Source organism: Lonchura striata, chromosome 12 (assembly GCF_046129695.1).
Source record: "Lonchura striata isolate bLonStr1 chromosome 12, bLonStr1.mat, whole genome shotgun sequence".
In the NCBI taxonomy this organism is placed as follows: Eukaryota; Metazoa; Chordata; class Aves; order Passeriformes; family Estrildidae; genus Lonchura; species Lonchura striata.
The window spans coordinates 4171167-4196255 of NC_134614.1; positions in this window are offsets into that span (position 1 = coordinate 4171167).

Below are 25089 nucleotides of genomic sequence, written 5' to 3' on the forward strand. Positions count from 1 at the left end.
TGATGCTGAGGTGTGCGTGTTCTCTGGCTGGAGACAAGTGCCAGATTCTCTCCTGTCAGCACATTCCTGGCATGAAGTTTGGCACCTTGGGGGGGCCATGGTTAACACAGTCCTTTTGTTTCATGGGAGAGGTGAAGCCTTTGCTTCACTGTTTGCTCTTCATCTGCAATTTAAGGCTCTGCTTCCTCTTTTGGTCCTCAAAGGACCCAGTTAGTCAATTAAACCGTGGGGAAAAACCATCCAACCTCTTAAATGCTTTGATATGCCAAGGGATACCCTGAGGAGCACACGGTGGGTCTGTGCTGGCTGACCAAGCCCGAGGCCTTCCATGATGGAGGGGCTGCCTCAGTGACGCGGTGCCGGAGCTCTTCAGCCCAGCCGGCTCCCGGCACGTCACCAGGAGGGGGCTGCCCCCAAAAAGCCACACAATTCAGGGTGTGGCTGCAGGCCACAACTGCTCTAGGGCACAGGAGGAATGTGTCAAGAGCAGGGACAAGGAATAAGGAGAGGTCTTCCGTATGATTCCCAAAGGTGTTTATTGCCAGCAGGGTCAGGGACAGGAACACACAAATGCAGGCTGCGGGAGGGTTTTTAAACAGGGGAGTGTACAGAGCTGCAGGTGGCCTGTGCCTTGCCCAGCAGGGCAGCCTGCTGCTGGCTGGTCGACAGGTGCCTGGATAGCGTAATGTACACCTCCACCGAATGACAGGAGGACTCTCGTGCTGCTGAAATCCACGTGGGTTTTTGGAGGGCTGATAGCAGGACAAAGGAGGCAGGAGCAGCAACAGGGAGACAGCAAAACCATCCCTGGACACTGGGAACTCAATGTCCTGATGGTGCTGCTGGACAAGAGACCCCAAGGTGCCTCCCAAACAGAACTGTTCTGATCCCCAAGTCTTTCAGGCTTGCTCAGTGAACGAGCAGCTGGTTGAAGTGCAAAGATACTGAGAAACCACAAAATCCCTTCCCTGGGCAGAAACATCTCCCCATCCAAACCTCACCTGTCTTTATCCAGCTCCAAGAGGAACAGACATATATCTATATATATCTATAAATCTAATCTATGTCTATATCTAATCAAATAACTTCAGCTTTATATAAAATCTCTTCATTTATCCTTTTCCTGTGAAGTTGTGTTTAGAAAGAAGTTTTATTTTATACAGATACATTTACTAAAGACATTAAATAACAGATGCTTTTAAGGTGTCCAGTACTGGAACTTCAGCAAATTCCTCCCTGATTTCCTTTCATGAGTGCCTGCTGTCAGGGAGGGATCAGAAGGTCCTGTCCAGAGGGTGGGAGCAGATGTATGCCCTCTTCTCCAGGATCTGCTTTGCAGCTTTTTTAATGGAGTCATCCAGGTTTTCATCAGCATATATGGAGAAAGAGATAAAAGTCAACTAAGGCACTGTAAAGAGCTGTTGTAAATTTCTTTCAAGAAGTGTTTTTGAATACGAATGTAAGTGGGAGTGCCAGGAAGAAACTGAACATTCTCTCCTGAAAAAGACTGATTATTACAGACTGAGCTTCAGAGAGCCAATGTCCAACTGGTCAGCACTTCCCAAAGAGCCCAAATCCCTAATTTCCATCAGTTACTTGTCAGGAGTATATACAGAAAATACAGATTCTATATTCCTCAATAAAGAGCCCTGGCAGTTTGCTTTAGCTATGAAGTGAAGAGACTCTTCTCAACAGGTTCTAGGGCTGCTTCTAGTTTGATTTAAAAGCAAAGCAAAACTCTTCTGTTGGTCACATCAAACCAACATAAGTGTCATGAGTGTGTGAAAGACATAAGAGTGTAAATATTATTTCATATTGTTGAACTTACTGTTTTCTAATTCGCCATTGGGGTAATAAGGCCATCATTCACTATATCAAATAGGTGGAATAAGCACTGGAAAAGAAGTTTTTTTTTTTAAACACAATTTTTAAAAAGGGAATGAATTCCATAAAGAAGACCATATACAAAAATACAGCAATTTAAACTTCTCAGAGCCTGTTGATAATGGAGCCCTGAACCCCAATCATGTGAAATGGAGCCTTGGTGGTCCCTTTGAGACCAGAACTGCCAAGGGTCAAGGCTGGGATGAGCCTTCACCCAAAACTGGATCCAAGACTGAGTGGGAATCAATCCAGAACAGGGTTCACACAAAGAGCAAAGCCTCAAGGCCAAAGCCAAACCTTCATCAGGTTGGATTTCTTTAAACACTGAATTGGAGCAAATTTGCTTGTCCGGTAAGATCACTGTTACCATGAAACTTTTCAGGAGGTACTAAATAAGCAGTGTCCTTTCCTGAACTGTGTTGCCCAAATACTGTTGAGAGCTTGCTGTGCCTCTGCCCTGTGTCCCTGGGGCTGCTCCTGGCCAGGCAGCCTCAGGGGGAGCCAGCACTGGCTGCAGCCCCAGCGGCCCCCCAGGACAAGGCCCAGCAATGGAGAGGCCAAGGAAAGCACTGGGCAGCAGCAGAACCCTCAGCAGAGTTCTTTGGACAGCCATGGACTGCCCACAGCTCCACTGCAGCATGACTATGGGTCAGGCTACCAGTGTTATGAGCAGAGTTACAAGAAAACTGGGGAGAAAATTCCACAACTGACCATTTGATCTCATACAGCTTCTTGATGCCAAGATAGCAGCCGATCAGCACAAGTGGCACAGTGATCAGTATCACCACTGTGCCTATCATGCAGGACCGGCGCACATCCTGGGGGCAGACAATTCTTGGGAGGCGCACTGGATCCGGGGCATATATTCCTGTTCCAGTGATAACGTCTGTGGGAGCAATGGGGAGCGTGAGCCCGTGCTCTGCTGCACTGCTGAGCTGGCAGCACGGTGCATACGGCCAGGACATTCTCTGTTTGCCCAGAGCTGGGGCCTGCAGGCACCTTGCCGCCCCTTGGCACAGGCTGTGCCCCCCAACAAAGCCCAGCAGGCCGGCAGGAGAGCCCGGGGCCAGCGCAGCTGCTTGGGCCATCGCTGCTTGGAGGGACAGGGGCCAAACCCATCCCTGAGCAGCCCCTGCCAGCCCTGGCCCTCCCTGCTCTGTGACAGCTCCACCAACCCCAGGGGACAGAGTCAGGCCCTGTCAGGACACACTGGAGCCTTGCTCTCCCCCTGTGGCCTTTCCCCATCCTGGACACCCCATGCAGCCACTCCCAGGTTTCAGGACGGGGACTGCTCAGCCTGGCTGACCCTGGCACAGCAATCACCTTCTCTGGCGCTGTCTGGCATCTCCTCCCTTTGTGAAACAGGAGTTGCAAAGGAGCCGCTGTTTCCTCCAGGGAGTGCTGCCTTCAGCAAAGCCCGATGGTCCATCTCTGGAGAAAGGAAAACAGCTGGATCAGGTGGAACCATTCCCCACTGGGGAGGTGGCATCTTCAGGATGTAATACTTGTCAAAGACATGGATAAGGATCAGGAAAAGGCCAAGGCTCTTGAGGCTGCCACAGGGCCCTCCGTTTTACAAACAGCTGCCCTTCCGGATCTGCCTGGAGACCGGGAAATTGTAGGGGACTGCAAGCCTCTTTTGGAGCTGTGGCTCCCTGTCAGCCTGTGCCAAATGCCTTCCTGCAGAGGCTGGGGAGAAGCTGCAGCCAGGCCAGGCTGGGAAACAGCCCTGCAGGCCGTGAGAGCAGCAGCGGGGCAGCGAGGCTGCCATGGATCCCTTCCTGCTGTGCCGGGCACGGCCTGTCCAGATGTGCAGGGAAAGGCCCCGGCTGCTGAGTCCCAGGGGAAGGCTGAGGGAAATGCACCCACCACTGCGCCTCTCCAGATCACTCACGGTCTTGCCCATGTGTTTGGATGCCTCCAGGAAAATGTCTCCTCTAAGTTTGTTCTTCCTTCTCAGGGAACCTTATGAGAAATATTTCCATTTCCATGGAATGGATTCCACAAAACCAGGGCTCAGCCTGCACGATCAGCAGAGACACACTACTCACCCCTGCGATGGATGCTGGGCTTGTGTGCAACATCCACCAAAGGACCTGGGAAAGTTCTCCGTGCAGCCACACCTGTAACTCAACAGCCACAGAAGCTTCTGCCATCTCTGCAGATCTGCACGGGCAGCACTGAGCCGCAGGAGCAGGGAGGGGATGGCCCAGGGCGAGGGCACACACGTGCATGGTTCTGTCCTGGCACCTGCAGCGATGCCCTCCTGGCCGAGCTTTGGGCTCTGAGCTGGCAGCTCTCGCAGGGGGAAAGGCCTTGACCTACCCTCAGCATCTCCCAGAGGCTCAATCCTGAACGTGGGTTGGGAAGCCAGATCACTTTTACCAGCAGGGGTATCTGCAAAGAAAGGCAGGACAGAACAGCTCCTGTGATTCTGCTGAAGATTCTCCTTCCGGCTGCAGCGGCAGTGAGTGTCCCTGGGTGATTGGTGCCCTCCAAGGCACTCCCTCAGCTCTGCCTTCCACCCTGGAGCAGGGGCAGGGGCAGGGGCACCAAGAGCCTGTGGTGGCCCCACACTGGGATGGAAGGAGCCCCTTGCGGGGCAGTCGGGGCAGAAAGGACTCCCTGGAGCTGCCAGCAGCTCTAAACCCAGCCCCAGCCAGGGCCAGGGCTTGGCAGCAGCAGCAGGAGCAGCTCAGGCTCCCTGGGGCTGGCAAAGGAGCTGTGAAAGGCTCAGCCCCGGGGCACAGCCCTGGGCCCGGCCCCTTCCCTCTCTGCTCTTCTCTGGGGCTGCACAGAGCACAGGGAAGGAGACACTGGCATTGCACATGGGTGAAAGATGGACAGCTAAATGCTCCTTCCTCTCCGACAGTGATCCTATTGGATCATTCAGGGTTTGAGAAAAGAGCGGGGCAAATTTTCCTGAATCCATCAACCTTTAGAGGAACTTAAGGGAAATGGTAGAAGAGAGCTCTTGCCAGATTGACAGTGATTATACTGTCACAGAAGGTACATTGAGAACTTGCCTTCAGCATCTGGGAAGGTCATCAAACCATTATTCACATGCATTTCCCAATCATCCAAGTCACCATCCCAGTCTAGAAAGGAACCCCTATCAGACCTATTTCAATGTTGTGCTGGGATCCCCTTCGGCCTCAGGGAACTGGGCACTGCAAGGGTCTCAGGCAAGGCTGTGGGAGCCAGGTGGCAATGGACAAGGCCAAAGCTGCACAGGGGCCTGGCGAGCTCTGGGCCGGCTCCTGGCCACTCTCCACACAATTTCCTTGCCCTGTGCAACATCCCTGGAGTGGAAACTGGGGCAGCCAAGGCCCATGGTGGCTCTCTCCCTCCCACAGAGGAAACCCTCCCTAAAGCCCACGGGAAAACCATCCCCAGCTCTTCCCAGGGAGCAGGGAGCGCTGTCCCGGGAAAGGGCAGCCAGGCTGCCGGCTCACCTGCTCCCCACGCTTCCAGCGGAGCAGCCCTGGCATCCCTGGCAGGCAGGGCCACGGCCAGGAGCAGCAGGAGGAGGAGGCGCAGAGCAAGGGCCATGGTGCCTTGCCCTGTGCCAGTCCCGCCGCTCTCGCTGCCACCACTGTCGTAACTGCACCAGCACTGCTGCCACCGCTCCTGCTGCCACAGCAGTTGTGCTCAAGCACTGCCTGCTCGGGCGTGGTGGTGCTCTGGAACCACGGGGCTCTGGGACCTCTGTGACCTCAGAGCCTGCTCTGACCTCAGCCTGCTGTGACCCCAGAGCCTGCTGTGACCTCAGGCTGGAGATGCCTGGGCGAGTGGGATCTGCCTTCTTTGGAAAGGAGCTCATCCTGCCCAGCAGCTCTGTCCAAGGGCTGTGACACAGTCCCAGCCCAGCTGATCTCACAGCTCGGGGCATGAAGGGATGGAGAGCAGCCCGGCCAAGAAGGACTTCGGGCTGCTGCCTGATGAGAGGCTGGACATGAGCCAGCCATGTGCATCCAAAGCACAGTGCCCAGCAGGTTGAGGGAGGTGATTGCACTGCTCTGCTCTGGTGAGACTCCACCTGGAATACTGTGGAAGATGTTTCATATTGCTGGATGGGGGTCTGTGTACAAATCAGGAACGGGACAGGACTGCTGAGGAACACAAATCGACCTGTTTCTTTTCTAGCATCAGTCTCATTACATGGTTGTGACAATGGGCAGATGCCAGCAGCTCACATCCCTGGCAGCAGACAATGAACTTAATGTTACAATGTTCTGTAAAAGTTTTTTGACCAGTCATACAAAGCAAAAGCATAGTGACAATAGATTTATCCAATCAGTATAAGCACACGTACCTTTGCTTAAAAAAATGCTTGCTTCTTTCCAATAAAATACCTACTTGTTTTCTAAGCCTTAAAACCCAGTGCACAGAGCTCCATTAGTAAGCTTAGAACATCCTAATATTTTGCTAGATATACTTTTCTGTAGCTTAGGGAGTTATTCTAGCCAAGTGTTAATACACAGAGCATTGTTCAATTTGTCCTTACTTTTCTACTTCCTATATAATTTTTCTGCTGACAAGTCTTACTGCCTAGCTTTAGTCGCAGTTCTGCTGTCTCTGAGGTCTGCCTTTTGCAACTTTCCCAAAACCCTCTAATTTTAATGATTCCCACAATTTACAGCGACTTTGGTGAGCCACAGAGAAGTTTGATAAGAGAATCCATGTTTACCCCTGGAAGAATTTTCTACCAAGGACGTTGACATACAAACCAAGAAAGAAAGAAGGATGAATAAGAGAAACCTGCAACTGCCTTATTCCAATAAGTACTTTGCTTGTCTCTTGTGACCAGTGAGTCAAGTGTAAACTTATGTGCTTTGTCAGAATGTAGAAAAAGCATGCATGCTAGAATCAAAACAGGCTCTGAAGCCTTCTGGAAATGGAGCGTGTTGCTTTGCATTGTCTCCGTCTCCACCACAGCCGAGTACTGCATGCAGCTCTGGGTCCCCAACTCAGGAAATACATGGTTCTGTTGGGTCTAGTCCAGAGGAGGGACAAAATGTTGTGAGGCTGGAGCCCTTCTGCTTTGGAGATAGGCTGGGAGAGCTGGGGCTGTTCAGCCTGGAAGAGAGAGGACTCCAGGGAGAACTGATTGCTGCCTTTCAGTACCTTAATGGGGCTTGCAAAACTGATGGGACAGAATTTTTAGTAAGGACTTTTGTGACCAGAGCAAGGGGGATTGGTTTTAATCTAAAAGATGGTCGATTCAGACTAGGCAAAAGAAACCCATTCCTTGCACTGTAGGTTTTGAAACCCTGGCACAGGTTGCCCATAGAGGTGGACATCTGCCCGGCAGACATTCAAGCTCGTGCTCTGAGCAGCCTGACCTAGTAAAAGTTGTCCCTGCTCACTGCAGGGCATGGGACGAGATGGCCTTTAAAAGTCCTTTCCAACCCAAGCCATTCCGTGCTCCTGTGCACCATCAAAGCAGTGCTGGATTAGTGCTGGGCTGATTATGCTGACACCTGTATTTTGGTAGTTGTGCCATTTAGCACATGGCCAAGAGAGGATTGATGGGCTGGGCACTGAAGTCTGCAAATAACACACAGTGTACTCAAGGAGAAACAGGAGAGGAACACGGCTTCCAGTTCAGATAAATGCCAGCATTTTTCTGCCCATTCCATGTTAAGAAAGAGAGGAATGTCCTGAAGATCCCTTTGTGTGGGTGTACTATTGGCTGTATCAGTACTTGTGTTCTGTAACACAGGGAAGTTGTTACAGCTTCTTGCCCCATTTATCACTGGATAAAACCCAAATACTGCATTGCTCCATGTCTACTTTCTTCCAAGTCAAGGCAAATTTTGCTCATTATTAAGAGGGACATGTTCATCTGTTCACAAGCAAATTCTTCTTGCCATTCACACAACGCTGATTTGCTCTAATCAGACTGCAGCTAAAGCCTACCTCTCAAAAGAATTAATGTTGATGCATTGTGAGGCAAAGTGACAAGTAATTTGTCCTGGTGTCTGGCACTGTAGAGGGTTTTTCTGTAGTTAAATGACATTTGAAGACAGGTGTAGTCTACCATACTTCTGGCATCCTAGGATAGAAGAAACAGCCTTTGAAACAGAATTTTATCCTTTCTTTCTCCTCGTCCTCCCAGGAATTTTAATCTCTGAGGTCTAAGCTCTTCAGCTGCCTCACAAACATTGTTTTAACTCAGACAGGCATCCATGCACTGAGCCACAAATCAGACTGTGGTCGTAAAGCTTAAAGCAAATCATGTTTATAGCACGAAAAATAATAATGTTACCCATGTTAAGCCAAGCACTTCCCTGCGGCAACGCTGGACTCTAGGATGGTTTGGGTGGATGGAGATGAGAGATCTCTGAAGGCTGCTCTTAGAATATCTTGTTTATTAGAGAGGGTGAAAGGCCCTGCTTGGAGTCACCAGAGGTGACACGTGGCAGGCCCTAGGGAGTGGGGCAAGGGAGAGGCAAAGGGGTAGAGGGAGAGAGGATCCCAAGAGGGAGGGGATGTTCCAGGAGAGGGGGAGTTCCAGGAGAACGGAAGTGCCAAGAGGGCATCTGGCTCCTCAGGGACTCCTTATCAGGGGGCTTCGAGGTGGGCTGGAACAAGACTTAGGCCAATGGGGTCACAGACACCTGATGCTTCAGGGGAGGGTTACAGATGTGGGATGAAGCACACATTGGGGTGAGATAGAACAGTCCATTTGACCTTTGGACCTATCTGTAGGTAAGGGCAGTGTTCAACCAGAAGGGAGGATTGTCTTCATCCTGGCTGTACTATTGTTTTCTAGTTGTTCAGTAACTAAGGTTTGGTATCTCAAAACTTGTTACCATCTCAATCTCTATTTTCTAAATCTCTTGCTAGGCGATCGTATTTATAAGGCTTTCCTGTTTCATCTTCCCCAACACTTCCCAAAAAATTCTACCCATCCTCAGGGATGTTTCCAAAATGATGGCTGTAAAACTTGATAGTGGATGTTTCAAAAAGGATCACTCCCTTGTACAAGCTGGGAGTAAGGAGAGAGATCGTCTTCAAAATTAAAAATACAGCTTCCTGAGATCTTTACATTCCTAGAAAAAGAGAGTCAGGATTGTTCATATACAGAACATAAACTAAGAAGTGAATGACAGACTGTCAAAATAACTGCTTGGGGAAGAAAAAAAACCAAACCTAAAAATATGTTTACATGTAGATAAGAAGTAAACCATCATACTAAGGGAAAAAGCAGACCTGCCAAAACAAAAAGCAATAAGGCTGCTTCATATGCCTCAGTACAAAAAAATTACTGAAAACAATCAGAGATCCTCAAGGCCATTACTAGATAAAAGACCTTCCAGTTATTGGGAAAAAATGAAGAAAATTTTAGTGTGCAATTCACAGAGGTAACCTGGAATTTATTTGTGCACTTGTTGAAAAATTTCGGAGAACACACTGGAAAACCATTGGGACTGATCAGACCATGTGTGGGCATTTCCAGCAGTGTGAGGGATGTTTCTGGGACCAGCAGCAGAGAAGAAAAGCAGCACACAATTACAGGGACGATCTCTTTGCTGGCTGTAGACTTTATGATGGTCTGTCCCCTGGGGCTGGGGGAGCTGTCACGGGGCAGGGAGGGCCAGGGCTGGCAGGGGCTGCTCAGGGATGGGTTTGGCCCCTGTCCCTCCAAGCAGCGACGGCCCAAGCAGCTGCGCTGGCCCCGGGCTCTCCTGCCGGCCTGCTGGGCTTTGTTGGGGGGCACAGCCTGTGCCAAGGGGCGGCAAGGTGCCTGCAGGCCCCAGCTCTGGGCAAACAGAGAACGTCCTGGCCGTATGCACCGTGCTGCCAGCTCAGCAGTGCAGCACAGTGCGGGCTCACGCTCCCCATTGCTCCCACAGACGTCATCACTGGAACAGGAATATATGCCCCGGATCCAGTGCACCTCCCAAGAATTGTCTGCCCCCAGGATGTGCGCCGGTCCTGCATGATAGGCACAGTGGTGATACTGATCACTGTGCCACTTGTGCTGATCGGCTGCTATCTTGGCATCAGGAAGCTCTATGAGATCAGACGGTCAGTTGTGGAATTTTCTCCCCGATTTTCTTGTATCGCTGCTCATAGCATGGGTAGCTTGACTCGTAGTCATGCTGCAGGGGAGCTGTGGGCAGTCCATGGCTGTCCAAAGAACTCTGCTGAGGGTTCTGCTGCTGCCCAGTGCTTTCCTTGGCCTCTCCATTGCTGGGCCTTGTCCTGGGGGGCCGCTGGGGCTGCAGCCAGTGCTGGCTCCCCCTGAGGCTGCCTGGCCAGGAGCAGCCCCAGGGACACAGGGCAGAGGCACAGCAAGCTCTCAACAGTATTTGGGCAACACAGTTCAGGACAGGACACTGCTTATTTAGTACCTCCTGAAAAGTTTAATGGTAACAGTAATGTTACTGGACAAGCAAATTTGCTCCAATTCAGTGTTTAAAGAAATCCAACCAATGAAGGTTTGGCTTTGGCCTTGAGGCTTTGCTCTTTGTGTGAGCCCTGTACTGAATTGATTCCCATTCAGTCTTGGAGCCAGTTTTGGGTGAAGGCTCATCCCATCCATGACCATTGGCAGTTCTGGGCTCAAAGGGACCACCAAGGCTGCACTTCACATGATTGGGGTTCAGGGCTCCATTATCAACGGGTTCTGAGAAGTTTAAATTGCTGTATTTTTGTACATGGTCTTCTTTATGGAATTCATTCCCTTTTTAAAAATTGTGTTTTAAAAATAAAAACTTCTTTTCCAGTGCTTATTCCACCTATTTGATATAGTGAATGATGGCCTTATTACCCCATGGGCGAATTAGAAAACAGTAAGTTCAACAATATGAAATAATATTTACACTCTTATGTCTTTCACAGACTCATGAAACTTATGTTGGTTTGATGTGACCAACAGAAGAGTTTTGCTTTGCTTTTATTTCAAACAAGAAGAAGCCCTAGAACCTGTTGAGAGTAGTCTTTTCACTTCATAGCTAAAGCAAACTGCCAGGGCTCTTTATTGAGAAATATAAAATCTGTATTTTCTTTATATACTCCTGACAAGTAACTGATGGAAATTAGGGATTTGGGCTCTTTGGGAAGTGCTGACCAGTTGGACATTGGCTCTCTGAAGCTCAGTCTGTAATAATCAGTCTTTTTCAGAAGGGAATGTTCAGTTTCTTCCTGGCACTCCCACTGTTGGAGGGTGCCACGAGAGACAAGACTCATGATATCATGATCATCAAGTCTCAATTTATTGTGACAGATTACACAGTTTTTATATGTTTGTTAATTAGCTCATACATATTGCAAAAGCCGAGCTCATGATTGGTTGCTATGTGACTTGTACTATTATCTTAAAAGTATCTTTGTGAATGATACTTGCCTGTCCAGCTGGCCTTGCAGTTAGAACAGCTTAGTCCTCGTTTGTTCTTCTCTATCTACTTCTACATACCAAGCAGTTTCAATATCCTGCTTTCTGCACACCATCTACTCTTCAGGGCCATGCAAACTTTGCAGCAGTCACGTAGCCCTCCCTATTTGGATTAATTTTACAGTATCATGTCCCCTGTTGTACAACCATTCCTCTGTCAAGCTCTCTTCATCCCACTTACATTTGTATTCAAAAACACTTCTTGAAAGAAATTTACAACAGCTCTTTACGGTGCCTTAGTTGACTTTTATCTCTCTCTCCATAGATGCTGATGAAAACCTGGATGACTCCATTAAAAAAGCTGCAAAGCAGATCCTGGAGAAGAGGGCATACATCTGCTCCCACCCTCTGGACAGGACCTTCTGATCCCTCCCTGACAGCAGGCACTCATGAAAGGAAATCAGGGAGGAATTTGCTGAAGTTCCAGTATTGGACACCTTAAAAGCATCTGTTATTTAATGTCTTTAGTAAATGTATCTGTATAAAATAAAACTTCTTTCTAAACACAACTTCACAGGAAAAGGATAAGTGAAGAGATTTTATTTAAAGCTGAAGTTACTTGATTAGATATAGACATAGAATAGATATATAGATATATAGATATATAGATATATAGATATATAGATATATAGATACATGTCTGTTCCCCTTGGAGCTGGATAAAGACAGGTGAGGTTTGGTTGGGGAGATGTTTCTTCCCAGGGAAGGGATTTTGTGGTTTCTCAGTATCTTTGCACTTCAACCAGCTGCTCATTCACTGAGCAAGCCTGAAAGACTTGGGGATCAGAACAGTTCTGTTTGGGAGGCACCTTGGGGTCTCTTGTCCAGCAGCACCATCAGGACATTGAGTTCCCAGTGTCCAGGGATGGTTTTGCTGTCTCCCTGAGGGACACCACTGCTCACTGACATCCACTGGGCCTCCGAGCCATTGACCACAACCCCCCTGGATGTGAGCACCCAGCCAATTCCTCCTTCTCCGAACTGTGCCTGCATCAGATCCACAGCTCACCAAACGAGGGACAAGGATGCTGGGCAGGGCTGATGTGTCCAGGGCATTACAGAAGCCCAGAGTGGAGGCATCTGTAGCTCTTCCCTTGTGCACTGAGGTGTTGTGCTGTGTTTTATTGTGCTTTCAATTGCAATTCTGTTTCAATGCTCGGTTCTATAAACCTCCCACTTTTTTTTTTTTTTGTGTTGTATTAGCATATTTTATCCTTAATGGATTGTTCCTTTCCCCATGTATTATTGGTTTTGCCCTGGTTGTCCAACTCATTTCCCTTGAGTGGTGTAACATCCCTTAAAAAACCCATTAGAATTCCTTTCCCCAAAGCAAAGGCAAACCAAGCCTGACTAGAGAAATTTTACAAAATTGAACTTGGTATATTATCCAACACACATGTGCAGAGCAAGGCCCTGGCTGCTGAGTCTCAGGAGAAGGCTGAGGGAAATGCACCCACTACGTTCCCTCTGCGACTCACTCGGCATCTGGTGCAGAAGTTTGGATGCCTGCAGGGGTTGCTTGTCTCCTCTGGGTGTGTTTTTCCTTCCCACTGGGAGGGCCTTAATGGAAATTAGTTCCATTTCTCCTGCAGACCAGAGTGGCAGCGAGTCAGAGTATCTCCACTGCAGGCTGGTGATGCTCTGATACAAGGAAACAGGCGTGCATACAAACCACACTGTGAAAAGCCAGTGTCCATAAAGGAGCCAGAGGAGCCCTGCATCTTTATTTGAATACAGGGAGAGAGTCCATGGGGACATCTGCTGGTGGGGTTTTCTCTCTCAAAGTTTTGGAGGACACAGCCTCCTTTTAAACTCCTGGCCACATGCTGTCCTCTTCCTTTCCCCACTGGCTGAGGTACTAGGCCAGGGGACTGCAGGGACATTTGTACCCTCTTTTCCTTTTGCAAGGTGTTAGTTCTGGTTGCCATCCAAACTGTAATAGATAGATAATGAGATGATTGGCTCTCACAATTAAGGGATGAATATTGTGTGTATCTTAAGAGAAGCTTTATTGATGTAGAGTTATGTTTTTGGGATTTGTTGTTTAGATGTTCTCTGTTCTCCCCACAGTTCCCTTCCCCCCCACTCCCTATTGTTCCCACCAGGCAGCCTGGGCTGTCTAGGACAGGTAGAGAGAAGGCGTGTGTGGTAGTCACATAACATTTGAATGGTGAGAGACACAGACTTTCCCAGGAAAATCCTGCGAAGGCTGTGAGAAAGCTCAGAGAAAGAAGAAAAACAATTATCTTCATTTGCTGCATCTGTTGTTTGGCACATGTGGAATGTGCTATGGAGATTGTTTACCAAAGAGGGATTTCTTCATTGGACTCTGGTGATGGTGTTTTGATTTCATTTGACCAACTGGAGCCACTCTGTGTTGGGCTGTCTCTAAGGGTCACGGGTTTTTCTTCAGTATAGCAGTAGTACACATTTGAGTATAGAGTAATATAGGACAGCTTAATAAATCTTTTGTTCAGCCTTCTGCAAACGCGGAGTCAATGCACGTCATTCCCTGTGGTGGGGGTCCACCACAATAGGTGTTGACATATACTCCTTGCATGGGAGAGTTAGGAATGGAAAAGCTTATTGCTGGGGTGGCATGGGGGGACAACACCTGACCTTCAAATGCAGCTACAAGACATAAATTCCACCAATAAAGGGCAAAGAAGGGTTGACTGACAGACTTTGGGAGGGGCCAGGGGTGGCTGATGCACCCTCCAGGAATGTAAAAGGTGAAGCATCAATCTTGAAGATGGGGCAGCCACCTGGCAGGCAGCCATGGGGCAGGGAGCCTTCCCAGGCCTGTTCTTCCTAATTAGTCCTTCTCTTACGTTTTTGTAAATGTTTAATGAACATTTTAATTTTTTAAAGTGTGCAGTTGTTTCTCACAAAACCCATTCCTAAGGTGGGATGGTTGTGTTACTCCTGACAGGAATGGGCTCCCTGCAAGTGGAGAATTTTAAGGAGTTTCTCTGGATCATACCTGGTGAAGTTTTCTGTTATTTTTTTTCTTTTGAACTGGAGTAGTCTAAAGAATTTTGCAAAAGAATGTTTTTGTGAACAGTCAGGTATCTGACAGGAGGTTCAGAGGTGATGTTTGAGACCAGCCACCTATTGCTCAATCTGTTTAACTACTACACAAACACTTCTGGGACACACCATTTAGGCTTACAAGAGTCAGTGCATTTGTGAATACATTGTTATTTAATAGGAGCAGAAAACTTCTGCTTTTTGTAGCATCAGAAAAAGAGCCATGATCTGATATGAATTCCACGCTTACAACAATCAAGTTTTGTGCACACACAACACTCCAAGCAAGGGAGTTTTAGAACAGCTACTGAAGGGAAATAATGTGTCAAGCTGCTGTAAAAGGTGGAATTAACTGTTTTGGTTACTGTGCCCATCCCACCTGTGTTTGTAAACTGTGAATGTCAGGTGAAGTATGGTAATATGGTGATATGTTAATAACAAAAAGTAAATTTGTTTTAGTCCTATGTGCAGTGCTGGATTTGTGGCTTGGTGTTGTGCAAATTCAAGGGTACTTCATGGTTCTTCTTGTAGGGATAAAATAGAGAAATTTCCCGGGGAAATAGGTCCTGGTTTATGTTCCAGGAAGACTCTATGCTTGTTCTCTATTTTTATTTTAATCTGGTTGTTTGATTTGTAGGAAACACTTTCAGCACTTTGGCAGGGTTGGTGTTTGACTGGACAGTGGTGAAGGACCCAGAGGCTGATTGCTTCTCAGATTCCCACAACGCTCTACGGTAAAGTAATTTCCTTTGGTCTCAAAAGTTGGTTCAGTCTGATGCATAAAAAATACTTCCCCACATCTAGGCAGTTTACTGAACTGGTGCCTAAAATTATAATGTTAAGGGTCAGTTGATTCAGTTTGGGTTTTTTTAACCTACTCAGCAGCCTGGGCACTTTGTTCTCTGTTTAATTTAACTGATAGTGTTAGTGAGCAGCTCTGATAGCTCTGATGCAATAATTAGAAATAAACAGATGCAGTCGTTGATCTTTCTGAAACATCTCATGCAGAAGGAAGATTTACCATTAAAATTGTTATCTCAGGGTTTCAGCAGAGTTTTATTTTTCGCTTTTGAAGGAAAAAAAGTCACTTTCCATTTCAGAAAGGAGCTCTCTGAGCCTTAAGAGTTTCAGGTGTCAGTGGACACTTAATTCTGGTGTTGAAATAGGAGGATTCCTTGTGGGGAAACCAGTTCTCCTACAGAGCAGAATGGTTAACAGCCAGCTTCCATCCTCAAACTGACACTCCAAATACGCTGCAGGTGGGGTGGGGGGAGCCAGCAAGACTTTGCTCCTGGGCAAACACAAACTAATTTTTGCAGCCTTAGAGAAGCAGCGTTGGCTGGGGAAAGCCTGCTAAGCCCATAATACACCTGAAGCTGCAGGTACAAGTGAGAGCCAGAATGAATGGCTTAGTGGGACAGGATATCCCAAGTCCTGGTACATAAGGAGCTTTTTTTGTCAGTATAACTATTTGCTGATGTGGTTTTAACCAAACTAATATTGATATATACTCTACTGTTAGCATAACTATGATACCATAGAAATGTTCTACAGGTGGTGCAGCTTTGCAAAATAAATCATAAATTGTCAGGAATATGTTAATATCCATAACTGTTCTCCAGATGGCTCCACTGGTTTTTCTCTGAACATGCACATGAAGCCAAGCAGATCATGTGCATGCAGAAGGTGACACCCTGTGAAACATGCTCCTCTTTCCAAAATTTCCTGTCATTTGCCCATTCATGGAAAATTCTTTCCCCCTCTTTTGCTCTTTTCACTGAAATTTCTAACAGTTACTACAGGCTTTCAACTTGCAGACTATTTTCATAGTCATTTGTTAAATACCTTCTGGCTTCTTGAGGGAGGTCAGAGTTGCGTTCTGGCTTTGTTGAGCTATTGCTTTTATCAACATAAGCTTTGGGTCTTGCACATCAGTTCTACAATACAGAGAGTTTTTGCAGTCTCACCTACTGAACAAACTGGAGGGACAATTGTAAACAACATGTGCAGTCTTGTGATAGCTCATCAGCAAGCTTCAGACAAACTTATCTGTCACAGAAATTAGCTGCAGATACCTCAAAGAATGAGTAAAACTGGGATATCTGGTCCCAGGCAAGTATCTTAAATCGGCTTAAAAATGGAAGTGGCTGGGAGTAGATGCTGGTGATGTTTCTCTGTGGGTTTACAAAGGTTGGTTAACAATTTTCTGTTCACTTTGTGATTCACCTTTCAGTATTTTCAAGTTCTTAGAATCCACCTACATCTCACCTTCCTGTACATTGGAAATGGAAAAAGTCGCCAAGCAAGGAGATACCATTCTGGTGTCTGGAATGAAAACAGGGAGTTGTAAATTAAAGGCAAGACTTCAGGAAAGCATCTATAAGGTAAGATTTCTGAATGTCAGAGGGGAGGATGGATTTCTGAATGTGTGAATGAGCATCTGTTTTTCTGTAGTCTCCAAAATGATCTTCATATCAACATGAATTTTTTCTTCATTCTTGCACTGTGTGCACAGAGCAGATCACTGTACCATTCACTGTCCCTTGCATTTTGTTGTGACAAAAGTCAAGATGAAACTAAAGAGCCAAATAATAAAAATAAAATGGCAGCAAATAATGTTTTTCACTTCCAGATTCTAAGTTCCTGCTTCATGGTCTGTTTCAAACAAATGAGCTCCTTTTAATGTGGTTACTTTTCTTTCCCCCTCTATCAACAGAATGTACAGCCTGCAGAAGTCAGATTGCTTATTTTGGAAAACATATTTTTAAATCCAACAGATGACATTTATCTTCTGGTTGGAGCATCAATTCAGTACAGAGTTCAGAAACCGAGGCAAGGGAAGATCACAGGTTTGTTCTATTCTTATTTATTTTTATTTTTTAATGCGTTGTGTGAATTTTTAACAGCTGAGAAATTTTTAATTGTGTTTAAGCTACTATGTTAATGTTTAATACTGTTTTCCTAAGGCACACAGTGATAGAGCTGTTTAGTTCTTTCCATCAAAAAAATTGTGACTCTTAAGAATATACTCTTGCAGATTTGTCAAGGATGTGGAGTCAGGGGTAACTTAAAATGAGAGCTAACACTGTCATTTTAGTTGCTGACAGTCACTAAGGAATTGACTGACTTTCTTGCTTAAATCAAATTTAGATTAGTAACTTCTCTAACAGAAAATGTTTTATTGGCAAATGGATTTGCTCCACAAAGTGAAGCCTTTATAAATGTGGGTTATCTGGCTTTATGCCCATTTCAAAATGCAGTGCCTTGAGTTTTCTCTCCATTTTTCCCTTTCGGCTTTTTTTTTTTTTTTCTTTTGAAGCTGGAAATCAGTTGAATGTTAGGTCGAAATACTGAGATGACATTAGTTGAGAACTGCAGTTTCACAGACATTAAATTTTCCAAGAAACTGGTTTTGTGTGTGTGATGTGAGGGCAGAAGTGCTATTTTTACAAGCCACTAGAAATATTGATTTAATCTGTGCACTAGGCATCAGTAAAAAAGAATCAGCAATAATTAGCAGCAGATAGCCACTGCCACACCTGCTTTTATTGTTTCCTAGGTTTTGTTTCACGTCCAGAAATAGCAATGCCATCAGAGCAGTACGAGCTGCAGCTCCAGAACAACATCCTCCATCCCAAGGGAGATCCCTCCTGGGCAGTTGCCAAGCTGGACCAGGCAACATCCACGGTGACTGTGTTGCAGCAGGGCCAAACCAAGCTCATCCTGGTGCACAAGAGTATCCTTCCTTGGGAATGCTTCTCCAGCCACCACTCTGTGGCAGGAGACAAGCTTTCCACCCTTGGCAACACAGAAGGATCAAGTTATCCTCATTTGTATTGAGAGTCTGGAAATCAGGAGCTGTGGAAAGCAGCACTGCTGTGAATTCAGTCTCAGCACAGCTGTCTGATGCCTTGGAATGCTTTAACAAATTGAGTTGGCAAAAGATCACTTAAATCACGTCTGTTCCCCTCAGTCACTGTAGAAATGTATGGGGCTTTATTTAATGTTTACATTGCAGTCATTATATTCTCTAGTGAGATCTCTCCAAAGTGCTCGCTGTCCTGCAGTGAAGTGGGGAGAATGTTTATTTGCAGTGCACACTTAGCTTTAGAATAGCCAAAGAGGCTTGAGGAGTCCCAGGAGAATGCTGATCTTGGCTCGTGCTGAGCCATGTGTTCCTTGGCTGAGCCGCAGGTATCCGCATGCAGGGGGTGTCCCGGCTGCCCAGCAGCACTGTCTGTGTGGTAGCTCCTGCATATTTGGGTTGGTATTGCTGCAGTCTTCTGGCTGAATCATGCAAGTTCTGGCCTTGTCTCTGTGATTTTCATGCTGTATCTCCACGCTTCCGTTCAGCGTTAGCTTTCACAGAAAAGGAATTTTATTCATAAAAGTAGCTCAATGTGAAATAGGTTTTACGTACTTTCTTTTATCTCTGTAGTCAGCAGTTTAAAATAATGAGTGTTCATCTGCAGAGTGTGGGCACCAGAAGCAAAATGCTTTTCTCCATTGGATTAAGAGGCTGCTGGTTTGTGCTGTTCAATATTTCCTGTTTTGCAGGATTTACAGTTCATCCAGGTGACAGATGGGTCCTGGAAACAGACAGACTTTATGAAATTACAGTTGACGTGTATGATAAATCAAGCAATAAGGTGTATTTATCTGATGTAAGTTGAAATGTTTAGATACTTTTTTTCTGTGACTGTCTCCTAAATCCTGACTTGCTTTGGAATTATTTGAGTGATTTCTTACTTACATTGAGACAGGACAGTGCAAAGCTTGTTGTTTCTTGCCTCTTCATTTTTTCCTTTGTTTTGTTGTTGTTACTTTTTAAAAATAAAGCACTCTAGGTGATTCATGTGAAGTTATTGGAGTCTGAAGTGCTGTAGAAAAAAAATGGAAGTTGGGCAATGTCTTTTAGGTTGGATGGGGCTTGGAGCAACCTTAAATCACCCAGTGCCACCCCTGCCATGGGCAGGGACACCTTCCACTGTCCCAGGCTGCTCCCAGCCCCAGTGTCCAGCCTGGCCGTGGGCACTGCCAGGGATCCAGGGGCAGCCACAGCTGCTCTGGGCACCTGTGCCAGGGCCTGCCCACCCTCACAGGGAAGGGCTTCTTCCTTAATTCTATATACCAGGTACCAAATACACATAGTTCTTAAACTGCAGAGGAAACGAAATTAAAATAATTCAGTTGCAACAAGAATAAATTTATTGAATTACTGCTTTTGAGAGTATTTGATCTAGGGGAATATAATTTTATTTCCTCATAATTGCTTTTTGGGATACAGATCTGAGTTTGAGCTAGAGCTTAGTAGTGTGCCTTTGGGACAGTATATTCATGTGTTCTTTTATGTTGAAGAAGGAAAAAATTAGAAAAATACTGTAAAATATTAATTACTTAGTGGTATAAATATAGGTACTTTCATGTTAAATTACATTTAGCATGAAATTTAAAAAGAAACTTTCTGTGGAGTTAATGTCTCTAAAGGTAAAATCTTACTGAAAGACTGAAACTTCCACAGGGAGAGTTCTAATCAGTTTCAGCAGCATGTCTTTGAACTGTGTGATTAAACATTTGCTTACTGACTTCTTGTTGTATGTTTAGGGCTTTCTGTCCCCCACTGATGTCAGTCACCTGTGGCAATTTCTATTTCATGTTTTGGTTTTAGAAGATCCGAATTTCTACAGAGCTGTCCGGAGAACACTTTGAGGTGCTGCAGTCCTCTCTGAATGGGTCCTGTCATTGTGTGAGGGCTGTAAAGGCAGGTCAGACCACGATTGATGCTGCACTGACATCAGTTGTTGACCGGGTGCGTCTGTGTGAAAACTCCTCTGCTTCACTGGTAGGCCTAAAAATAATTGAGCTGTGCAGTAGTGACTTCCTGGCAAAAGGAAACCTAAGAATGACATGGGTCTGAGCTGTCTTTGAACAGATTAAGAACCAAATTCTAAAATCCTTTCTTCATGAAAACTGCCAATTGAGTCAAAAGAGGATTTGCTTACATTAAAGACTGTGGGATTTTGCTCCCGAGCCTGTGGCAAACTCCTGTTAGGGCAGTGGTGCACAGCACTGATTTCTTTTCTTGTGGCAGATCCTTGTGCTGGGCAAGGGGCCTCTCACAGGCTGAGGGAATTTTACATTTTATTGTGGTAGGATCATCACTCATACCCTGACCTTGTTCTGCAGTCAGTTACATTGGGGAAGTTTGCTGTCAGTTGGGAAGTGCCCTTAAACTCTGGAATGACAATTTGCCAAATGTATCAGCCTGCACATTTCTCCAAATTACTATTCATTTACTTTCTGCTGGTTGGGCAGGCTGCTGAATGTATGGCTAACTAGGGCACGTGGTGTGGAAGTGAATTGCTTTTGCTTGAAAATTCAACACTTCAACCCATTTGCTGTAAAATCAATTTAGTGATTCCTTGGGCAGGATTTAGCAGCTCCTTCAATGTGATACACCTCAGTCATTTTGTGTGTCAGAGATGTTCTCTTCAGTGGAAGAGCATCCCTTGAGAGTTGTTTTTCCCTCAGAAATGCAGTAACAGTGTGTTGTGCCAGAGGGTTGTAGCACTGCAGTGACAGCAGAGCTCTGAAGGCCAATGTTTGGGAGGGAGGGCTGAGCAAGGGCTCTTTCAGGCTGAATTTTGTACACAGTGGGATGAGCAAAGAGTAAATATAGGTATTGAGCCTCCAGATTGGTTCTCCAAGTGAGGTCTCAAAATAGGAGCAATGAAAGAGTATCTTTTTTCTTGCCTTTTACATTAATGTGGGCACCTGGATCTTCATAACAATAGCACTCCTTTAGTACAGTGGCACACCTTGCTGCCAGGAGCTATTTGCTCACTGGGAGCTCTGCTCATAAGTGGTCCTAAATAGTTTTCCTTCCTCTCTGAGGTGTTTTCAAGAACATGTCTATACCTAAGGACTAAACATTAACTCTGGGAAGCTGTGTGATGCCATTTATAACACCGTGGTTTTGCACTTTGCAGGATGGAGGTGTTCACACCTTACCAGTTCCAGTGAGAAACCAGCAGGATGTGGAGATCCATGTTCCAATATTGCTTGTACCCAGCATTCTGATGTTTCCTTGGCAGGCAAAAGCAGGAGTCTACCAGTACACCATCCAGGTATGCCAAAGAAGTACCCAGCTGCAGGGTGTGTAACTCAGGCAGGCACACTGAGGCCTGACACCACTGAGCTAGGGCTGACTGTGGATACTTCAGGCACAGTGGCATCCAAAATGTAACTTGCAGGAACTTCATGGGACGTTAGTTACAGGAGTTGATATGCAGTTTTAAAAAAGCACCAAGAAACCAACAAACATAAAAACCCCACTGACTTGTACCTCTTGTCTTCCCTTCCTCTATCCCTCATGCATGCACCACGCACCTGTGCCTGGAATGGTTTGGAATTCCAGGAGCATCCTACATGCAAAGATCCACAGCAATCATTAGAGGCTGCCCTTTGCTGGCAAGGATGGGAAATATGAATGGGAGTGTGAAGTGACTACAAAGAAGAGCATGACAAGATTAATTTGCAGCACTCTGCCAGCCTTGGACATCAGTATTCCTCAGTGGCCACACACCTTGTGCTCCTAATACAAAGTTCCAGGGAGGCAAAGGCCACAGCTTATTTACAGAAGGGATGATTTCCATGTTTACTAGGTGTGTCTTTGCTCCCAAGCTGTCAGTTATTCCTTTTGCTTCATGAAGCAAATGGTTTGTATGCCAGTATCCAGTATCTCCAGTCTAAGTAGGGAAAAGAAAGTTGTGCTTTCTCAGCCCAGACTCTTATCCCAGGCCAGTGATACCCAGACCCTGCACTCAGGTGTTGGATGCACAACTCCTACCTCTCCCTTTTAACATAAAGTAGTGCTCAGTGATGGATCTGTATTAAGTAAACTATAAGCAAATAGGCAGCAGGACACTTGGTGCCAAGCTCTCCTCCCAGGTAACAAGGGATAGGATGAGAGGAAACATCCTCATGTTTAGCTTGGATATTAGACAAATTTTTTTCACAGGAAGAGTTGTCAAGCCATGGCACAGGCTGCCCAGGGCAGTGGTGGAGTCACGAGCCCTGGAAGGGCTCAAAAATTATGGGGTATGGGACCTGAAGACATGGTTCAGTGGTGGACTTGATAATCTCAGAGGTCTTTTAGAGCCTTACTGATTCAGTGACTCCATGGAGAGAATCAATCTCACAGGATTAAATTGCATTCTCCAGTGTGAGTCTAAGGGCAGCTACACTGAGTTAAGCCCTGCATAACTCGACTTGTCTGTTCTGTGGGATTAGTTTGGTTTACTTCGTGCTATTCCTGACCACACCAGCAGAGTGTGGCAAAAATTCTTAGTACTAAGTCTGCATTTGCAGTACTTCATAATTCTGCTGGAATTTTCCCAGTAAAGGAAAGGAAATGTGGTTTTTTTTCCTACCTCTTTCACAGTTCTATTCTCACCTTATCTTGCAAATATAATGAAGTATTTCACTAGAGAACATTCCTTCATGGTACTGCAATAATTGTCTTACTTTACTCTGATGTTCTTCTATAAAAACATAGAAACATTTTCTCCCAAGATTTAAATTTTGCTGAAACTGAGACCTTTCTTCTGGTCTCTAGATTCCACAATACACCTGGTCAACAGCGTACACACAGCTCAACTGTTCCTGCCTCTCCATCAGAGTTTGCCTCCCACTGCATAGCTTCAGTCAGGCTATTTCAAATGGGTGAATAAAGTTTTTCTGAAAATAAATTGAAAGGGACTTTTGGATCTAGCCAAATTCTGTTGATAGCTGAAGTAACTCCCTCCAGATGGTACCAGAATGCCTGGCAGGTTTTCCTTTGGCAGCTGTCTGGTTTGTTGGGGGTTGCTTTGTTCATCTTTGTGCCAATGAGATGGTTTCTGTTGCCTTCCTTTGGCACAGGCATGAGAGGTGCAGAGCAGCTGTGCGAGGTGGGCACGTGGAGGTTGCTGGGGAGGGCACTGCTCCCAGGTAGCAGTGTGGAGCTCCTGCCAGGCTCTGGCTAATGGTGAAGCTGCATGGGAAGCTGCTTTACCCTTCCTCTCTCTCCTCAGTGCATACTGACTGTCAGAGACAGAAAGCGTAGTGACGTGTCTGGGGTTTATGGCAGGGACCTGAGACTTCATAGTCATTAAGACTATGCTCATCCCCCTGTTTCAACTGAAACACCTTTACAAATATGCTGAGCCCTTGGATTCTTTCAGCCTTTCTCACCACATCCCACGCATCTCCTGTAACACACCTCTGCCTGTTTATTTGTCTGTGTCCTTCTGTAATCAGATTGTGCATGTGCTCTGAGAAAGGAAGATGGGAAATGACCCTCCTCTTAATTTTCTTTTTTTTTCTCTTTCCCTGGTAAAAATTACTCGCTAAGCTCCTGTATAATTTAGACTTGTTTGTTTTCCACACTGTCCCTCTAGAGAAGATTTATCACCTTGTTCATTTTTAATTATGAAATTGGTTAAAGGAAATGCTGAGGAAGTAAAAGAAATTAAAACAATATGCATTTTAAAATAGCTCCAGTGTTCACCCGTGTTTTACTCTGATGGAACTTTTGACATTTGTTTTGGTGTGTGAAAGAAGCCAAAATTAAAATGAAAGGTAGAAATCTTCTCATCTCTCTATTGCTTTTTAAGTTCTGAGGTGTTATTTTATTTGTATGTCCTATTCTCAGTGCATTCCTGGTTTTCACACAAGATATCCAAAGCTGTGGAATGTGAAAACCATGTCCTTGATTAAATATTTGCAAGATTTTTCCCTCTGTATTTCAGGCTCAGGGTGGAAGTGGCAATTTCAGCTGGTCCTCTTCTAGCCAGGCAGTAGCCACAGTGACAGTCACAGGAGTGATGAGCACGGGGAGTGATGCTGGGGTCAGCATTATTCGGGCGTTTGACGTGCGGAATCCGCTGCTTTATGGCAAAATGAAGGCAAGAGATTCATTGTTCAGTGCTTGTTCTTGAATGTGGCTTTTGGAAACAGCAAAGGCACTGAGAATGCCATAGGCAATCCCCTTCCACTTCCTGCCCTGTGGCAGGTTAAGTGATTCCTTTCAGTTTGTGCTTTAGGGAATCCAGCACTGTCCAGTGCATTAACCTGACTCCCATTTTTGCCCCTTCCTGATTTCCTTGGCAAGCCTTTTTCCCTGTTGGAAGTTTTAAGTGCAAGAATGAAATGGTAATTAACTCCTGGCCTGGCCATCCAGGCAGACAAGCCAAACTAGAAATTCATTCTGTAGGGCGATAGGTGGGTGCTCTCCCTTGATACAAAAGGGTGACAGTTGTTACCAGGATGTACAAGGAAATTTCTGTCTGGAGAAGAACCTGAGCTGAGCACTGTGCTGCAGACGGGCTGCAAATACCCGAGTTGGCCAAGAAAAAACAGTACTCTAGGAAAATTAGGAGAAAATGGCAATAAAAAACATAGCTCCCAAGAGGGATTTTGTGGTGTCTCTGCAGACCATCCCCTGTTCTTAGGTCATGGTGGTCAGTGTGTGTGGCTTGGAGCGAGGAGAATGCAGGAACAGTACATGTGGTGGCCCAAAGGGAGGGGTGTGACATGAATTAAAATCTGTTCAGAATTCAGCTTACACACTCACTCTGAAATAATTCTCTGAACAGCCTAAGATGCTGCTTTTTAGCAGTGCAACAGTTACCAGCTGGAGACACAGGGAGGAAGATTTTTTCAGCTAAAACTTCTTATCCTCAAACATGAGTCAAAGTCTGAAGACAGAAAGAAACCTTCAGACCATG